Consider the following 18,613-nt stretch of genomic DNA (forward strand, 5'->3'; position numbering starts at 1 on the left):
GTCCTATTCCCAGACAGGCAGCTCAGTTGGTTGCAGGTTTGATCCCGGGTCAGGCATATATAAGAATCAACCAATGGCTGGTGTGGCTCAGTGGATTGAGTGCTGGCCTGCAAACCAGAGTGTCACCAGTTCAATTCCCAGACAGGGCACATGCCTGGGTTGTGGACCATGTCCCCAGTTAGGGGTGTGTGAGAGGCAACCACACATTGATATTTCTCTCCCTCTCTTGTTCCCACCCTTCCCCTCTCTCTAAAAATTAATAAATAAAATCCAAAAGAAAAAAAGAATCAACCAGTGAATGCATAAATATGTGCAACAACAAATCAATGTTTCTCTCTTTCTCCCATTCAAAGCAATTTTAAAAATTAAAAATGAGTCCTAGATATTGATGATAATAAGAGCTTACTATTTCCAGGTGTGATAATGGTACTGTGGGTCTATTATTCAATAAAAAGAGAGTCACTCAGTCTTCTACAGATACACAGTATACTCAAATATTTACAAATGAAATGGTATGCCTAATGACCTGTTTAAACATACTTGGGAGTAAAGATATGAATGGACAGAGGTAGAGGAAAAACTGAATTAGCCTGAGTCCTAATTGCTGAAGCTGAGGAACAGGTACATAGGGGTACATATTATTCCACCGTTTGCACTTTCCCGTATTTAAATGGTACAAGAACGAAGTCTTTAACCCATCATAACAATATAGACTTCTTCATATATTTAATAGTTGAATCTCCTTCCTGTAACACTGCCCCACCTCAATTCTCTGCTGCTTAATCCACCTGCAGCTGAGAGTTTCCTCAATCACTCTTTAATCCCCACCTCATTCTTCCCTATTTACTTACTAACCTTATGAGTTTCAGCAAGTCACCTAACCCCTAAAAGACGGGTTCTTCATCTGCAGAATGGAAATATTTATACTTGCCCAGTCTATCTGAGTTGACAAGAGGATTACATAAAATAAAAAACTACAAAGCAGAATAATCCCTCGAGAAAGCTATAGTCACAAACTTCATACTGGGCAGCCACCATTTCACTATTCCTATAGAATCTCTCCCCTTCCACCTCCAGTCCTTCTCCTGAGCCCCAGTGTCCAGTTGCTCTGTAAGGTCACACTGCTCTCCAGGCCTCCACCCCTCGTGTCTTCGTCTTTTCGGCACAGGACCTTGTTCCACACACCTCTGCTTCCAACCTCCCTTCTCCCCTTTCAAGGATCCCACTCCAACTGCCCCGCCCCCCTCGGCCTATCTACCCATTTCCAGCACTTCCATCCTGTCAGCTTTATCGCCCCACTACCTTCACTCCCCACTGCTGCCCCCAGCCACACACACGAGCTAACTTCGTGCTCTCCTCTCCCCCTTCGGTTAAAACGAAACTGCTGGGTGTCAGAGGGCGGGAAGGAGAGAGAGAGAGGAGTGACTGCCCATTGGCTACGGGTTTCTTTTTTTTGGGGGGGAGGGTGATAAAAATGTTGTGGAGTTAGTTGCACAACCCTGTGAATGTGCTAAAATACCACTGAGTTATACTTCAATTATCCTTTCAAAAGTGAAATTTATGGAATGTCAGTTACATGTCAATAAAAATGTACTTGCCAAAAGAAGAAAAAACAAATACTACTGCCCGCCCTACCCATCACACGCCCATTTGTCAGACCAACAGCACCCTACCTCCCGAAGGATCAACTTGCTCTCCTGTATCTCCCGCCCCCTACCACCACCCCCCCCCCGCCCGCCGCCACCTCCCAGCCCAGCTCGGGACTCCGACGGAGATCCCCCCGGCTCTCTTGACTAGCACGCCCCCCCCGCCCCTCGGCTCCAAGTGCCACTGTGTCCTGCGGGGAGGGCGGGAGTGGGGCAGCTCTCGCGGCTCAGGCTCAGCCTCTCCAGGGTGGCCCAGTCCCCGATGGGCAGGAAGGAACCCTTCCCCGCCTCCGTGGCAGCGCGGCCCCTCGGCTCCCGACGCTGACCGGGGGAGGGGAAGAGAGGGCGGCCCCGAATCCGCTCTGACAAGGAGCTGGGGGCCCGGCGGATCTCCCAGCCCACCTGTCTCAGCCGGCGGGGAGACCGCTTCCAGCTCTCGGACGAGCAGGTAGCAGAGGAGGAACCGGAGAAGCCACGATCGCCCCCGGCTCAGGCCTCCATGTTTCCGTGTCTCTGCGGCTGCGGCTCCGGCTCCGGCTCCGGCTCCAACTCAGCCCGACTCTGCTCCCGCCCCGGCCGCGTCGGTGCGGAGGCCGGGAAGCTGGGAAGGAAGAGTAAGCGGCGGAGAACGCAGCTGGGAACCGAACGGCCCGGCGCGAGCCACCCGGCCGTCACGTGGCGCGTGGCAGGCGGACTTCTGGGAAATGTAGTCCTTCAGGCGTTTCTCCACCCTCCCATCGCCTCCAGGGCAACCTCGAAGCCACGTGGCAAAATCCAGAAGCTGATGAGCCCTCTCCTCCCTGCTGCTGGAGTCCTTACTTAACAATACTCCACTTATTCTCGTGGTTTAACTTTATTAACCCTGCTGTACGCGCCAACCGAGTAATCATCCCAAAGTCAAACAATTCCTTGTAGGACTCTAAATGAATTGGGAAATAGGAAAATAATTTATCATTTTATATTTTTAAATTTTTTATCTTCTTTTCAAACTGTTATATTGAGGGCTAACTTCTAGGAAATAATTTTTGATGGAGACAGTTAACAGGTCTACGACTGCAATATTGTCAAAAGGGACATGCCCCGCCCTGGCCGGCGTGACTTGGTTGAGCATCGGCCGGTTCGCTGGTTTGATTCCTGGTCATGGCACTTGCCTGGGTTGCAGGTCAGGTTGAGGCATGTACAAGAGGCAACTGGGCTTTGTTTCTCTCCCTTCCCCTCTCTTTAACAAATAAATATGTTTAAAAGGACAAGTCCCACAAGAAGGAGAATCCATACCCTGCAGCGCCCGAAGTATGGAATTTGAAATTAAATGAGCTGAAGTTACCAGGTTGATGTCCTTGAGTTTTATAACACTCCTCCCAGCTAATTTCCCTACCTAAAATATGTACAAGATGCTGATAATGCTCCCCACACAGGACTATTGACAATAACGGTAATAATAATTAAATCATTTACTGTTTTCTATGTGCTGCGTACTATGCACTTGTTTACTTCTCCAAGTAATGCTCTAAGTATCACTGTTATTTCCCTTACACGGTCAATATGTTCCAGTGTACTCTGAAAAGTACAATATAGATCGCATACACTTTTTCAGCATAGATGCCAATTCAGTTGCCTGAGTTTGCAGAGGGATTACAGGAAAATATATTAAAATGCAAGATAACTAGGAGCCTAGCTAAAAAGAGGTGAGCCCCTGCTGTGTATCCATTGTGAAGAACGCTGTGGATACACGCTCATGATATATTGAGCAGAAACATGTCTATAGTATTATCCAATTTTTGTAAATGAGTATATTTACAATACCTACATACATGTGCCAGTGGGGGAAAGGCTAAAAGAATATTAACAATTGTTAACTTTGGGGAATGAGATCATGCATGATTAAAATTAGTTTTTACCTATGCGGTCTCTAATTTTACCGCAGTGAATATGAATTACATGTAGAATTTTATTTTAAAATTATAGCTAAAGGGGAATCAGGCATCAAACCAAACTCAAAGTACTTGATATGTTTGCCTGTGCCAAAATTGCACAGTCTACCCGCAAATGACCTAGCAACAATTGTAAATATCTCTTCAGAACTGGCTTTATAGACCAAGAAGCCACTTACTCTACTTTGGGGCAATCCTGTTAGTGCAATTCAACATCTCCCTCCCTTTTGTGTTTTTGGGATGTCTTCAAATTAAAAAATAAATAAATAATTTTTTAAAAAATCCTCACCAGTGTTCATAGGCAAAGGTCATACATCAAAGAATAAGATTAGGAATGATTTTCACTACATATAAAGCATGCATGGGAGTAACAGTCCTTTGAAAACTATCAATCGTACATCTAATGTGCAAAGTATTATCTTTAGTCACCAACTTTCAGTACAGCCTGCACAAGTATCGTGATAACTTTGACTGACTTGACTACTTCAGTGTCTAGTTAGGCAGAAACACTAACAGGAAGGCCATGAAAACCCTCCCACTAAGTGCAACGAGTTATCCTGAATTGGATTCTGGAACCAAAAAAGACAGTAGTGGGAAAACTAATGAAATCCCAATGAAGTTTGGAGTTTAGTTAAAGCTATTGTACCCATATTAATTTCCCAGTTTTGACACATGTGATATGGTTATATAAAATATTAACATTAAGGGAAACTGGGTGAAGGATATATAGGATCTCTCTGTACCTTGCAACTCTTTTGGAAATTCAAAATTATTCCATGTCGTTGTCAGAATAAAGGTCCCCCCAAGATGTCCACATCCCACTCCTCCAGCCCTAAGAATATGTTAGGTTACATGGCAAAGGGGAACTAAGGTTGCAGGTAGCATTAAGGTCACTAATCAGACAACCTAAAAATAGGGAGATTATCCTGTATTGTCAGGGTGGATCCAATATAATCACAAAAGTAAAAAGTTAGACAGGCTGAAGAAGTGTCCTGAAAACGGCTCTGGAAGATCAAGTGAGGCAGTGTGAGGGAGGACCAGGCGTTACCGGCCATAACGATGACAAGAGACTGGGAATGTGGGTGGTGGCTGCGGAAATCTGGAAAGGCGAAGGCAACAAATTGTCCCCTACAGCCTGCAGGAGGGAACGTACTCTTGTGAGCACCCAAATTTTAACTCAATGAGACCGTGTCAGACTTCTCGCCTATAAAATAATACATTTGTGTGGTTTTAATTTTTTATTTATTGGTCTTTAGAGAGCTAGAGGAAAGAGGAAAGAGAGAGAAACATTTGTTTTGTTCCACGTATTGATGCATTGGATTGGTTGATTCTTACACGTGCCCTGACGAGGGAACAAACCCACAACCTTGGTGTGTCAGGACGATGCTCTAACCAACTGAGCTACACAGCCAGGGCATTTGTGCTGTTTTGAGCCACTAAATTTGGGGTAATTTGTGTAGTGGCAATAGGAAATTAATACATTCAAAAATAAAAAGCTTATTTAAAAGGAAAACTTGCAAATGGCTGTCTTCTCAACACTTTTGCCATCTAGGACTGCACAAGTTAATCATGCTACTTAGAAAACAACTGTAAACGGAAAATGCACCCAAAAAGTTTAGTTCACTTTGGAAGGCATATAGTTTTTACTTTTTACAGCAGCAGATTTATAACCCTCCCAGCTCATTTTGGTTAAACATGTGAAAATCAAGTACGCCCAGAAATACATTTACACCAGAAAGCCAATCAAGCAATGAAATGTCAAGTGCATCATTGGAAATATTATAGTGTTTCAAGTTGCAGTCCTCTGTGACCTTTCTTCATCCTCCTCACTACTCAGTGACTTTTCAGAGAGATATTTAAAATGTTTCTGATCGAGGCCCGGACTGGTGAGACTCTTGGATGGAGAAACGTCTTAAAGCTGAAGGGTTCGATTCCCAGTGGGGGCATATGTCTAGGTTGTGGATTTGATCCCTGCTCTGGGTACATATGGGAGGCAACCGATCGAAGTTTCTCTTTCTCCCTTTCTCTCTCTCCAAAAGCAATGAGAAAATGTCCTCAAGTAAGGATTACAAAAAAGTACAATGCTTCTGATTGAGGATGTCCATTTGGCTCCTTCGTTCCTTTGTTCAATATTTACTTAGCAATTCTGAGTGCACTGCACTTCAGACCTGGGCCTAGCGGAGAAAACAGGCATTGTACAATACAATTAAAATTGGCAACAACTGAACCTGAAAAAAGAACCAACAAAAACAAACTAAGCAAACAACTAGAACAGGAACAGAATCACAGAAATGGAGATCACATGGAGCGTTATCAGTGGGGAGGGGATGGGGGGAGAATGGGGGGAAAAGGTACAGGGAATAAGAAGCATAATTGGTAGGTACAAAATAGACAGGGGGAGGTTAAAAATAGTATAGGAAATGGAGAAGTCAAGAACTTATATGTATGACCCATGGACATGAACTAAGGGCCAGGCAGCCGGTGGGGGGGGATGCTGGAGGGTGGGTGCAGGGGGGAGGGGAATAAAGGGGAGGAAAAAAGTGGGACACATGTAACAGAATCATCAATAAAATATACTTTAAAAATATTGCGTTAACTTGCCATGAAGGACAAAAACAGCCAGCCCAGCCTGATATACAGTCCTGAGGGAACAGCTTTCTGAAAAATAAACAGCGGCCATTAACCACCTGGGGCCAGCGGGACCAGAATGTTCATCAACATCTTAGTAACAAAACATGTGTACGTGGATATATTAACAGCAATATCCATAAATATGTAATTCGACCTGATCCTCACAACCTTGCCAGTAAAGTACTAGTCTCCATGTTACACATAAGAAAATATAGCATGGAACAGTTTGGGGTTTTTTTAAGTTATTAAAGTTTATACAACAAATCACTCAGATGTTCAAGAATTGGCCTTCTAGTATAAACAGCATATAAGAGCAAATTTCAAGGAGAACAGATTTCTTTTTAAAGATTTTATTTATTTATTTTTAGAGAGGGAAGGGAGAAAGAGAGAGAGAGAAAAACATCAATGTGCAGTTGCTGGGGGTCATGGCCTGCAACCCAGGCATGTACCCTGACTGGAAATCGAACCTGCAACACTTTGGTTCGCAGCCCGCGCTCAATCCACTGAGCTATGCCGGCCAGGGCTTGAGAACAGATTTTTTAATGGTTGCTTTACTGTGATCTGAATATGAAACTGAATTTATGTGGTAAAAGAGGTGATGATGGAGAGACTGTAGGTTAGAGTGGAACTGGAAGACTCCAGGGCCCAAATGCATCTCCTGGTGTCTCTGGAATTCAGGGAATCTCAGGTGAAAGGCCAAGCATTGTGGCCAGAGTCCTCTCCTCATTTTTATCAGGTTGTTTGTTTTCTTGTTGTTGAATGTAAGCAGTTCACAATGTATTCTGGGTATTAATTTTCTAACAGATACATGATTTAAAAGTATTTTCTCCCATTCTGTGGATTGCCTTTTTACTCAGTTAATAGTGGTTTTTGATACACAAAAGTTTTTAATTTTTATGAAGTCCAATTTGTCTATTTTTTCTTTTATTGCCCGTGCTTTGATGTCACGTCCAAGATCATTGCCAAATTCCATGTCGTAAAACTTTCCCCCTATATCCTCTTCTCAGAGTTTTATAGTTGTAGCTCTAAAGGTCTTTGATCCATTTGGAGTTGACTTTTTAAAAAATTGATTTGGGAGAAAGAGAGAGGAGGGAGAAACATCAATTTGTTGTTCTATTTACTTATGCATTCACTAGTTGCTTCTTGTCTGCGCCCTGACAGGAGATCAAACCTGCAGCCTTGGTGTATTGGCGACGATGCTCTAACCAGGCCAGGGCCAAAAAGCCACCTTTTGGTTTCATGGATTTTTCTCTATTTTTGTAATTCTCTATTTTGTTTATCTCTATTATAATTTTTACTATTTCCTTCCTCTGCTAGCTTTGGGTTCAGGTTATTATTCTTTTTCTAGTTTCTTAAAGTGTAAAGTTAAGTTGTTGATTTAAGATCTTCCTTTCTTTCGGTAATGTCAGCATTTATGACTATAAATTCCTCCGTTTTCAGTGTCCCATAGGCTGTGGTGTGTCACATTTTAGTTTCATTTGTCTCAGGATATTTTCTCCTTTCCCTTGTGATTTCTTCTCTGGCCCACTGGTTGTTAAAGTTTACTGTTTAATCTCCACAGATTTGTACATTTTCTAGTTTTCCTTCCATTATTGATTTCTAACCGCCTCCTACTGTGGTCAGAGAAGATACTTTGTATGATATCTTTTGAATATAGATATGATGTGAATATGATATCAACAGAATCAATGTTTCAATTCTGTTGCAACTCAATTCATGGCTCCATATATGGTCTGTCCTGAGGAATATCCCAGGTGCGCTTGAGAAGAATAAGTATTCTGTTGTCGTGGGGTCGAGTTCTGCATGCGTGTGTGTGTGCGTGTGTCAGGTTTAATTCGTTTATGGAAATGTCAAGCCCTCTATTTCCTTACTTTTCTTCTGTCTGGCTGTTCTATTCATTACTGAAAGTGAGGTATTCAAGTCTCAAACTATTATTGTAGAACTATCTATTTCTCCCTTAGATTCTGGCAATTTTTGCTTCATATACATTGAGGCTCTGTAATAACAGTAACTATAGTATTTTTGAAATATTGAACAACAGAAAACAACCTAATATCCACTGATCTTCAAGAAATATATTTTTAAAGATATACTTTTAATTGAAAAAAGCAAACAGTGCATATTGTATATTACTTTTGTCATAAAAAAACAAAGTAAAATACATAAATATGTCTGCATTGGCTTGTGCGTGCTGTAAATGTCTCTGAAAATATAAAGAACAAACGGTGACCTTGACTGCCTCCTAGTAGGGCAGCTGGGTGCCGAGGAACCAGGGTGGGAGGAAGAAATCTTTATCTGTGTGTACTCCTGTACCTTGTGAATTTTGTATGAAAGAATAAATACATTAAAAAATAAATACAACTAAAGATGAAATGCTGTAGATTGGAAACTAAAATATTTTAAAAAGTAGCATGTGTTTCAAATTAAAAGGATCCTCGAAGACATTCAATGACTGTAAACTCGGCAAGTAGGGCAGGCTACTGAAAGGACTTCATTGTATTCCAGGAGGTTGAATTCAGAGTTGACGCAATAAAAGGGAAAGAGCAGGGGCTAAGTGTTCATTTGATGGTTTGCTTGTACTCTCCTTCCTAAACGTATTTAAAGTGACTTGCAAACACAGGTAGTACAGAAAATTGCAACACTGATCACAGAGGAAAAAGAACAGTGGGGCGTGAAGTGGAGCTAAACGGGTAGATAGGTATCCTTCAAAACCTGCCAAGCTGTATGTTTGACAGTTACCGGTTTTCAAGGTGTGGAGTGCGGCTCTTCTGTGTTGTAAGTTGAATTCGGACTTCATGTGTGAGTAGTTTTCACCTGGAGTGGGGCTGAGTCTCTTTTTAGAACCTAAGGACCTTTTGCCTGCAGGAAGGGCATTCTGCAAAAAGCCCCTGGACTATCCCCCACGCCCCAGGTTACTGTTTCTAGCTGTTGCAACATCCGCGCTCAGCTTTCCTACTTCCCTGAGAAAGACGGGCTTTGGGAGTCAGATCTGTGTTTGAATTCTGGTTCCGCAACTATGAGCTGAATGATTTTGGGAAAGCTCCTCTCTTAATTCTCAGTTATCTGCTCTAATGGGATTCCACAGTCTGGGTGGCTTAAACAACAGACATTTATGTCATAGTTCTGGTGGCGAGAAGTCCAAGATCAAGGCATACCTGGCATACCTGGTGCCCGGTTCTGACCCTTGCCCTGGTGTGCGGATGGCATCTTTTCGTCATACCTTCACGTGGCAGAGAAAGGAAGCTCGGGTCTCTCTTCTCACAGAGACATTGATCCCACAGGGGGCCGCAGACGTCACGGCCTCATCTAACCCTGATGCCTCCAGAAAGCCCTACCTCCTAATACCACCTTATCGGGGGTCAGGCTTATGTATCAATATTTGGGGGGGCACAGACATGCATTCCGTGACAGCTACTTCACTTCTCTGAGCCACATTTTGCTGTCCGTGAAATGGAGACAGTAACACCTCATTCTGATCTCACGGGTGCTCTGAGAATTCAGCAATGCACGAAGCATGCCTTTTTCAATAAATGTTAGCCCGCCGGCACAATCCGGGGGGCATTGCTCAGACATTATGCTGTCTGGGTCAAGGGCCCTCCTCGGAAGCAGGATATGATGAACCAGAACTAGATTGACGTGGGAAGGGCGAGCAGGATGGCGAGAGGTCTGGAGATCCTGTCCCATGGGGAATGGCTGACAGACCTGGGTGCTAACTTCATTAACTTAAGGTAAATGAAAGGTTCTTGGGGGCATGCATGACTAGACTTCTTTTATGTTGTCTGGGGAACCAAACGAAGACCAAAGGCTGAGGGTTACCGGGTGCAGATTTCAGCTCCATAAAAGAACCTGCGGCAACATTATCGGCACCAAAAATCAACAATTCACATTATGGGTTGTTTGCCACGAGCTGCGCTCTGTTATTCTGTTTACATCTCCAAACGGCCCTATGGGGAAGGGTTGGCCTAGAAAGGTGTGGAATGACTCGGGAAGCACTTTCCAATAGCTTAAGCTAAAGCAAGCTTAGTAGTAATGAGATTGTCTACCCGGAATAAAAATGAGATCACAGCTCCTACATGCGCTGAAGCAGAGACTGGCTGAACAGGTAGTCGAATAAAATTACACCTGGGAAGGAGCACTGGCAACTGCCGCGTTCCTTTATTTTAGAGATGAGGAGCTGGGCCCAGGGACCTGAGTCGGTTCGGATGAGGACCACACAGCCTGGAAGCTGTGCAGGGGACGGGGCTGAGCAGGCTCCTGAGCCGGCATCATCTGAGGCCTCACCTGCTGCCGTGAGAGCGAATCCCCTGCCAGGCCCGCTGTCACCAGCCGAGGAAGACACTGCCGCAGGGCGCGTTGCGTGCTCAGAAGGCAGTGATTGGCAGTTCGGGGGGGTTGCCTGTTTGGCAGAATTAACTGTCAGTGGCCACCAGTTCATCCTCCAATCCCCCTGGCCTGCAGCAGAGCCCAGCTACACATTTGTGTCCTCAGAGCCCCCATTTGTCCTCCCCTTTCCTGAGCCCTGAAGCTAAAGCCTGGGGAGAAGGCCACTTGGACAGCCAGGACTGTGGTGACAGTTCCCGGACTCTTCCTCCCGAGAGGAGCCAGGGCCACCCCCCCCACCCTTGCATCACTGCGGGAGGGACCCAGGGGAGGGCACTTGGTGCCGTTGTCACGGCGTCCTTCCTCTGGGGACAAATTAGGATGAGTCACAAACGGGTATTAGTGGTGTTTTGAAAACACCTGCCTAGGCCAGGCACTGTTGGGAAACTTTCAGGGATATTAACTCACTTAATAGTCACTCTGACCCCCCAGAAGAAGCACTTATTCATGGTCCACATTTTACACTCGCAAGTTAAATGGACTCTCCACCGTCACAAAGCTGGCATCCGAGCCGGGCACGGGGCTGCCAGCCACTCGCTGGGAAAGGCCCACCTCGCGGAGGTCTGTCTGTCGGCACCTCCACCTGCGCGCGCACGTTCACCCGAGGTTCCGACTAACGCGGGCAAGCACCAGGCTGTGTTACATTGCTGGGGCCGCTGTAACACAAATACCACAACCTGGGCGGTTTGAACAATGGAAAGGTGCCGTCTCAAAGTTCTGGAAGCCACAAGTCTGAAATCAGGATGTGGGCAGAGGTGGGTCTTTCTGCGGGCCGTGAGGGAGACGCTGCCCCATGCCTGCCCCGGGCTTCTGCTGTTTTGCAGGCCGTCTTTGGCTTTCCTTGGCTGCAGAAGGGGCACCTGGTCTCTGCCTTCATCGTCTCATGGTGTTCTCTCTATGTGAGTCTGTGTCCAAATTTCCTTTTTTTTATATAAGGATACCGGTCATACCGGATTAAGGCCCACCCTAATAACCCCATCTAAACTAATTCCACCTGCAATGATCCTGTTTCCAAATAAGGTCACATTGTGAGGTACCAGGGGTCAAGCTTAAACGTATGAATTTGGGAGTGGGGGTGGGGTGGGGTGGGGACATAATTCAATCCGCAACACTGGGTACAAACAGCTAATCCAGGGAAGGTCTGAAGAAATATAACTGACCTCAGAGGACATGGCCAGAGTTATTGGTACCAGTGAGTCAGACAGGTAAAAATCATTCCCAGACACACACAATCATGTTTTGTAGGAGGGTGTGACTATGCACTAATGAGACTGCTGGTCTCATTAGACAAAGTGACCCTCCCAGAAGTTAGCAGCACGAGCCTAAGGGACTTACGACCTGGTCTGTGGCAGGTCCCTGCCCTGGTGTGGAGAATGGAGATGGGGACATCCAGAGGAAAGGGCACAGAAGAGCAGTGACCGGAACCTCCCAGCCCTCCCCTGGGTCGCCAGGTGTCAGAGGGGTGGCTTAGCTGTTTGACAAGGTCATTGAAACTGCCCTATCATGGGCTACTAACACGTCAGGGGGAGAGATTCAAGTAATTTGTTGATTTGGCATTTGGTGATTTCTAACGGTGCTGCACTTTTTTCTATTTAGTCCCAAAACATTTAGCAAACGTATCTGCAGAGGCACTGCGAGAGGTGGCCGTCTGCAAGGAGCTCACTGTCCTGTGAAAGTCACACCAGGTACCCAGCTCTCTGAAGCACGAGGTCCCCTGCAGGAGCCCCCTCCTACAAGGGCAGCAGACCCTCTGAAAGGGAGAACAGAAGGCTTCCTTGAGGGTGCGGTATTTAAATGTGGCTAAAAGGGTGCTGGGCCAATTCCCAGTGTGGGGAGAGGGCTGTTCCCCCAGACCACCAAGCAATTTTCCAACACCAGCTGGATGTCAGAGAATTCAGCTTGTTTCAGACACTGCCTACCCAGAGACAGCATCCGATTTCACAGGTTATGGGCTCAGTCCCGGAAGAGTCGCAGGTGTATGTTCAACTTTGCCAGATAATACCAAATTCTCTTCTGAAGTTCTACCAATTTACACTCCCACTGGCAACATATGCAAACCCTTTCTGTTCATCCTTCCAACACGTGTCTTTAATTTTTACCACTCTGGAGTGTTTCATTTTGGTTTGAAATTGCATTTCCCTGCTGAAACATGTTTCCACATGATTATGAGCTGCCTTCTGCAAAACACTCTCTTTAAGTGCTTCCTCTTGGCCTCATCTGAAATGATTTCTAGCCATCCAGCATGGGTGGCAGAAAAGGCTACCCTGAGTAGTACTTTAAATTTCAAGATTATAAACCCTTCAGAGTTTAAAATCAGTGAAGCCTGGGGCATTGATAAGTGGAGACCATGCAATTCAGATCCAAAGTGGATTCCCAAGTAATTGAAGGACTAGAAGCATTAGTCAGCAAGAGGTGGTAGACAAACACCTCCCCGCCCCCCATGTTCTCCCAAACATCAATCAAAAGTGAACTTCTGAGAAGGGATTTTGCAATTATAATTAAGGTCACAATTTAGTTGACCTTGAAACAGGGAGATTATGTAAGTAGGTCTGATTTAATCACATGAGCACTTTTAAAAGCTGAGAACCTTCTCTGCTCATCTCAGATCAGACAGAAGTCAAAGATGTGCTCTGGCTGCCCTGGAAGGACGTGAAACCCCGGGTGAGCTGTCTCCTGGGGCCGCAGGCCCAGAACAGTCGGCAGCCTCTAGGAGCTGAGAGCCACCCCGGCTGACTAGAGGGAAAAAAGGGACGCTCAGTCCTGCAGCCTCGAGGAAATGAATCCTGCTCACGACCAGCGAGAAGCCCAGGTGAGAACTGCAGACCCGCTTGGACCACAACCTGATTCCGGCCCAGGGAAACCCTGAGCAGAGGATGCAGCCATGCTGAACACCCCCCCCCCGGTTTCCGACCTGTAGAAACCACGAGACAATCAATTTGCGTTGTTTTAAGCCACTAAGTTTTTGGTCACTTGTTCTGGAGCAACCAAAATGAATACACTAAGGAAGTGAAGAAGCTTCACTTGCCAGATTGCAAGCAGCAGAACCTGTGTGTGGCAGTGGGTGTGCAACGTGTGGGTCTACAGGCATCGTTTACATTGCTGTCCACAGGGGTGATGCCCTCTGAACTGGCAGTGCACACCCAGCACAACTGCACACAGCAGCCCTGCAGGAGACTCCAGTCTCGCCTTGTTCAGGCATCTAGGCTACGTCTTTAAACATTTTCTGCCCTTTGTAGAAATGAGAGGGTTGGGCTAGATGTACCCGAAGGTCCATATAACCTTAATATTTGGGGTGTTTAGTGTATTTTGTGGCGGCTCTGATATGCACCGGCCCCTCACAGCTCATTACCGTTCTTCTCAAGTGCAACCTCTTGCTTCACTTAGACGGGTTTGCCCAGTGCCTCCGCCTCTCCCTTAAGGAGCTGCCGCAATGTAAATGAACATGGCTTTGAGGACTGAACAGCTGGTAGCTCCCTGGGGAGGAAACCACAAGGAAACTTCCCTCCCTTCCTTCCTTTTGATTATGAGCGAACCCAGGAAATTAAGCTTTAAAGTTCGGGAAGCTTAAAATTAGTGGTTAAAATTCCTTTTCAATTCTATCGGTCTGTTAGAACAAAACATCAGTAGTGGCCACTTTGTGGAAGTGCTGACTCACCTGGTGACTAGAAAGGCAGCTTAATAATGAAAAAAAAAATCATAAAGTGACAAAACTGGAGTCTTTCAGGTGAGCTTTGAATAAGCACCTAAGAAGATGAGCCTGTCTCATGAAGAGAGTCAGGAAATGCAGTTAAAATCAACTAAGGCAAAAATAAGTTATTGAAAACTAGGCAAGTTAAAAAGTCATACTGCAAAGTGAGCAAAATTAAAACTTTAAAACAAATCCATTACCGGTGATTAGTCCAAACAGCCCCCTCTCCAGGTCCGCCCAGTCGTCCTCACGAAGGTCTCACAAGGTGTCAACAGCTGTGATTGCCCTGCGCCCAAAGTCCCACAGGTGGTTGGGACTTTAAGACCACGTGAAAGTAGGGCTTTGACATCCTAGACATTCCGGGTAGCATATTTAAACTCTATGGTCCTGTTTGACTGCATTTCAAAGTCTTATAAGGATCAGATAAGATCACGGGTGTGAAATGCCTTTGCCCAACGCCAGCACCCAACACGTGTAACAGGCAGCGACTCTTACCAGGAAGGAAACCCTGAGATGTGCAGTGACAGCTTGTAGGAAAGACAAAAGAAAAACATGGACAAAAGGGTGGATTTTTCATAAAAATATTTTTCATCAACTTATTCAAACAAATGGGCTACTGTTATCCTTTATCCTAAAGTTTTTTTTTCACTCTTTTGGTGTCAAAGTGTCTTGTCTTCCACGGAAATGTTACAGCTTTTCAACATATTCCTGGTATGGAAAATACAAGATTGGGAGCCAGGGCTCAAGACAGAGACAGAAGTGGAAAGGGCCCCTGACCAGTGTGGCTCAGTTGGTTGGGCGTTGTCCTGCAGTGCGAAAGGTTTCTGCAGGTTTGATTCCCGGTCAGGGCATATGCCTGGGCTGTGCGTTCCATCCCTGGTTGGGGTGTTTATGAGAGGCAGCCAATTGATGTTTCTATTCCTCTCTCTCTCTCTCTCTCTCTCTAAATATAAATAAAAATCCTCAAAAAGAGAGAAGGAAGTGGGAAAGGCCTTAGAATACCTGCAATTCTCAGGGAAGGAGGATTTAAATGATCTGGAATGAACTGGGGGATCTTTACAAAATTATCCTCAAACTATTAATACTCAAACTCTTTTTTCTTTTTTAAATATATTTTATTGATTATGCTATTACAGTTGTCCCATTACCCCCCTTCATTCCCCTCCACCCTGCACACCCTCTCCCACCTACATTCCCCCACTTTAGTTCATGTCCATGTGTTATAAATTCTTTAGCTTCTACATTTCTCATACTACTCTTGCCCTCCCCCCTGTCTATTTTCTACCTACCATCTATGCTACTTATTCTCCATACCTTTTCCCCCTCTCTCCTCCTCCCACTCCCCTGTTGCTAACCCTCCATGTGATCTCCCTTTCTGTGGTTCTGTTCCTGTTCTAGTTGTTTGCTTAGTTTCTTTTGGTTTTGCTTTAGGTGTGGTTGTTAATAATTGTGAGTTTGCTGTCATTTTACTATACATGTTTTTTATCTTCTTTTTCTTAGATAAGTCCCTTTAACATTTCATAAATTAAGGGCTTGGTGATGATGAACTCCTTTAACTTGACCTTATCTGAGAAGCACTTTATCTGCCCTTCCATTCTAAGTGAAAGCTTTGCTGGATAGAGCAATCTTGGATGTAGGTACTTGCCTTTCATGACTTGGAATACTTCTTTCCAGCCCCTTCTTGCCCGCAAAGTCTCTTTGGAGAAATCAGCTGACAGTCTGATGGGAACTCCTTTGTAGGTTACTGTCTCCTTATCTCTTGCTGCTTCTAGGATTCTCTCCTTCATTTTTACTTTGGCTAATGTAATTATGATGTGCCTTGGTGTGTGCTTCCTTGGGTCCAACTTCTTTGGGACTCTCTGAGCTTCCTGGACTTCCTGGAAGTCTATTTCCTTTGCCAGATTGGGGAAGTTCTCCTTTATTATTTGTTCAAATACGTTTTCAATCTGTTGCTCTTCCTCTTCCCCTTCTGGTATCCCTATAATTTGGATGTTGGAATGTTTAAAGATGTCCTGGAGGTTCCTAAGCTTCTCCTCGTTGTTTTTGTTTTCTGTTTTTAAAGATTTTATTTATTTATTTTCAGAGAGGGAAGGGAGGGAGACAGAGAGAGAGAAACATCAATGTGCGGTTGCTGAGGGTCATGGCCTGCAACCCAGGCATGTACGCTGACTGGGAATCGAACCTGTGACACTTTGGTTCGCAGCCTGTGCTCAATCCACTGAGCTATGCCAGCCAGGGCTCTCCTCGTTGTTTTGAATTCTTATTTCTCCATCCTTTCCTGTTTGGTTGTTTCTTTCTTTCTTCTGGTTCACTCCATTGATGTGAGACCCAGCTTTCATTCCATCACTATTGGTTCCCTGTGCATTTTTCCTCATTTCATTTATTGTAGCCTTCATTTTTTCATCTAATTTGTGACCAAAATCAACTAGTTCTGTGAGCATCCTGATCACCAGTTCTCTTACTGTGCATCTGATAGGTTGGTTATCTCTCGGTCACTTAAAAGTACTGATTCTGGGGCTTCAAATTCTGTTTGAGCCATTTTTTTTTTTTCTTTTGGTCTGGTCATGCCTGTTTCGTGTGAGGGGCGGGGTCCGAGAGGGAACCATGGTGCTTGCTCCACTCTCCATCAGACCTCAGTCCCTTCTGCTACTTCCCCCGAGCAAACTGAGCCCCTCTGGTGCCAATTCCCGTGTGGGTGGGCTTGTGCATGCCATGGGACTGTCCGAGGACCTCTCCTGTGAGGCTGGGAGTCTCTCCCTGTGCCTCAACCCACACAGGTGTTTTCAATCAGTGTCCTGAGGCTCTATTTCCCAGCGCTGGGATCCTGGGCTGTGTGCAGTGCCTTGCTTCTCAATCGCCACCTCGCTGGGTCTGCCGGTTGCCACCCCTCGGCTGGGGTGTGCCAGCTGTCGCTTGTGCGCCCAGGGTCCACCCGCTGCAGTCTTGTGCGCCCCGGATGCCTTATGAGCCGGGTCCCAATGCTCTCTGCTCTCCGCACCGCAACCCGTGCCCAGTTGCCCGATTGCCCCTCCTACTGGTCTGGATGAACGTGTCTATTTTAACTTTTTGGTTGTCCAACTTCCATACAGTTCAATTTCCTGTCAGTTCTGGTTGTTATTGTTTCTAAATTGTTGTCCCTATCTTGGTTGTGCAAGGAGGCACAGTGTGTCTACCTGTGCCTCCATCTTGGCCGGAAGTCTCCAATACTCAAACTCTTAATAGTATTGAATTAGGAAACTGGTGTGCTACCAAAAAAATAAATAAAAAAAGAGTAAACCAAGAAAGATGAAGGTGTAGGGTTGGGATTCAGGAAACAAAGAGCCCCAACACAGGAGTGGCTAAGAAAAAGTCCCAAAAACTGCCACTGGGCATCAGGCCTCAACACCAACCAGTCAAGGTAATTGGGAGGACAAGGTAATTAACCCCAGAAAGCAACACTGCCTGCAAGAAAGCCACCAGACCACATATAATCTATGTGGCAGGCACTACTTATGCTCAGTGCCAGTCATGTTCCAGAAACCACATGGTACCGAGATGAAGCAGTGACTTAGAGCCAGCAGTGAGAGGCGCTACCACCCCCTGGCCCAAAAGGCCAAGGAGAGGGAGAGATCGGTGGAACTCGAAGGGAGGTATGTGGAGTGAATGGGCCACCTCGAAGTGCATTTACTCTGAGGAACACACTGGGTTTGAAGAGGCCTCGAAGGGACGTAGCCAAGGGAATAAATACCCCGACTTCACTCCTCCCTTCCCATCGCTGCCACAGATCCCACTGGTCAAACCCAGCACACCCCAGAGGCCATGGGAAGCCTGTTAATGTCGTCCATGCATCTTTCTTGGGCAGCAAAGTAGGGTGAAAGGAGCAGGGATTTAGAGTGGCAAATGGAAGACACTCATAATGCCATAAACACTGATCAAGGACTTAACCAAAATTTACAAAACTTATATGGAGGATGTGCGGGCAAAGTAGAGGGAGCTCAGTGTAAGAGCGCTACACCCCAGCCAAGGAGAAGGTCAGTAATGTGGCAGGTTGACAGCCCCAAGGATGGCAGCACGTGTGCACTAGAAACAAAACAGAGGACAAAGCAACAGCCATGTGAGCAAAGCGTTTGGGGTCTAAGGGAGTGTGGACATTATGCATCTGCAATATTGAGACTTTTAAACATGGCATATTTGATGGAAGTTGCTAAGAGGCTATACAAAACAACTAATAGTAGCCCTGGCTAGTAGGTTTGATTTGTTGGAGTGTCGCCCCACACATCAAAAGGTTGTGGGTTTGATTCCCAGTCAGGGCACATACCTAGGTTGTGGGTTTGATTCCCAGGCGGGACACCTACAAA

At 45.6% G+C, this 18,613-nt stretch overlaps 1 protein-coding gene across 1 annotated transcript in view; it reads right to left on the reverse strand.

Moving 5' to 3' along the window:
• DYM (dymeclin) overlaps window positions 1-2,315 on the reverse strand; it is a 267,961-nt gene extending 265,646 nt beyond the window's left edge. Inside the window, exon 1 of the mRNA XM_045850041.1 lies at window positions 2,049-2,315. The gene's annotated coding sequence lies outside the window, so the exon portion shown is untranslated. The remainder of the gene's footprint in view (window positions 1-2,048) is intronic.
• Between the last annotated feature and the right edge of the window lie 16,298 nt (window positions 2,316-18,613).

The sequence above is a fragment of the Phyllostomus hastatus genome, unplaced genomic scaffold (assembly GCF_019186645.2).
Source record: "Phyllostomus hastatus isolate PE091 unplaced genomic scaffold, TTU_PhHast_1.1 phas_contig_80, whole genome shotgun sequence".
NCBI classification, from domain to species: Eukaryota; Metazoa; Chordata; class Mammalia; order Chiroptera; family Phyllostomidae; genus Phyllostomus; species Phyllostomus hastatus.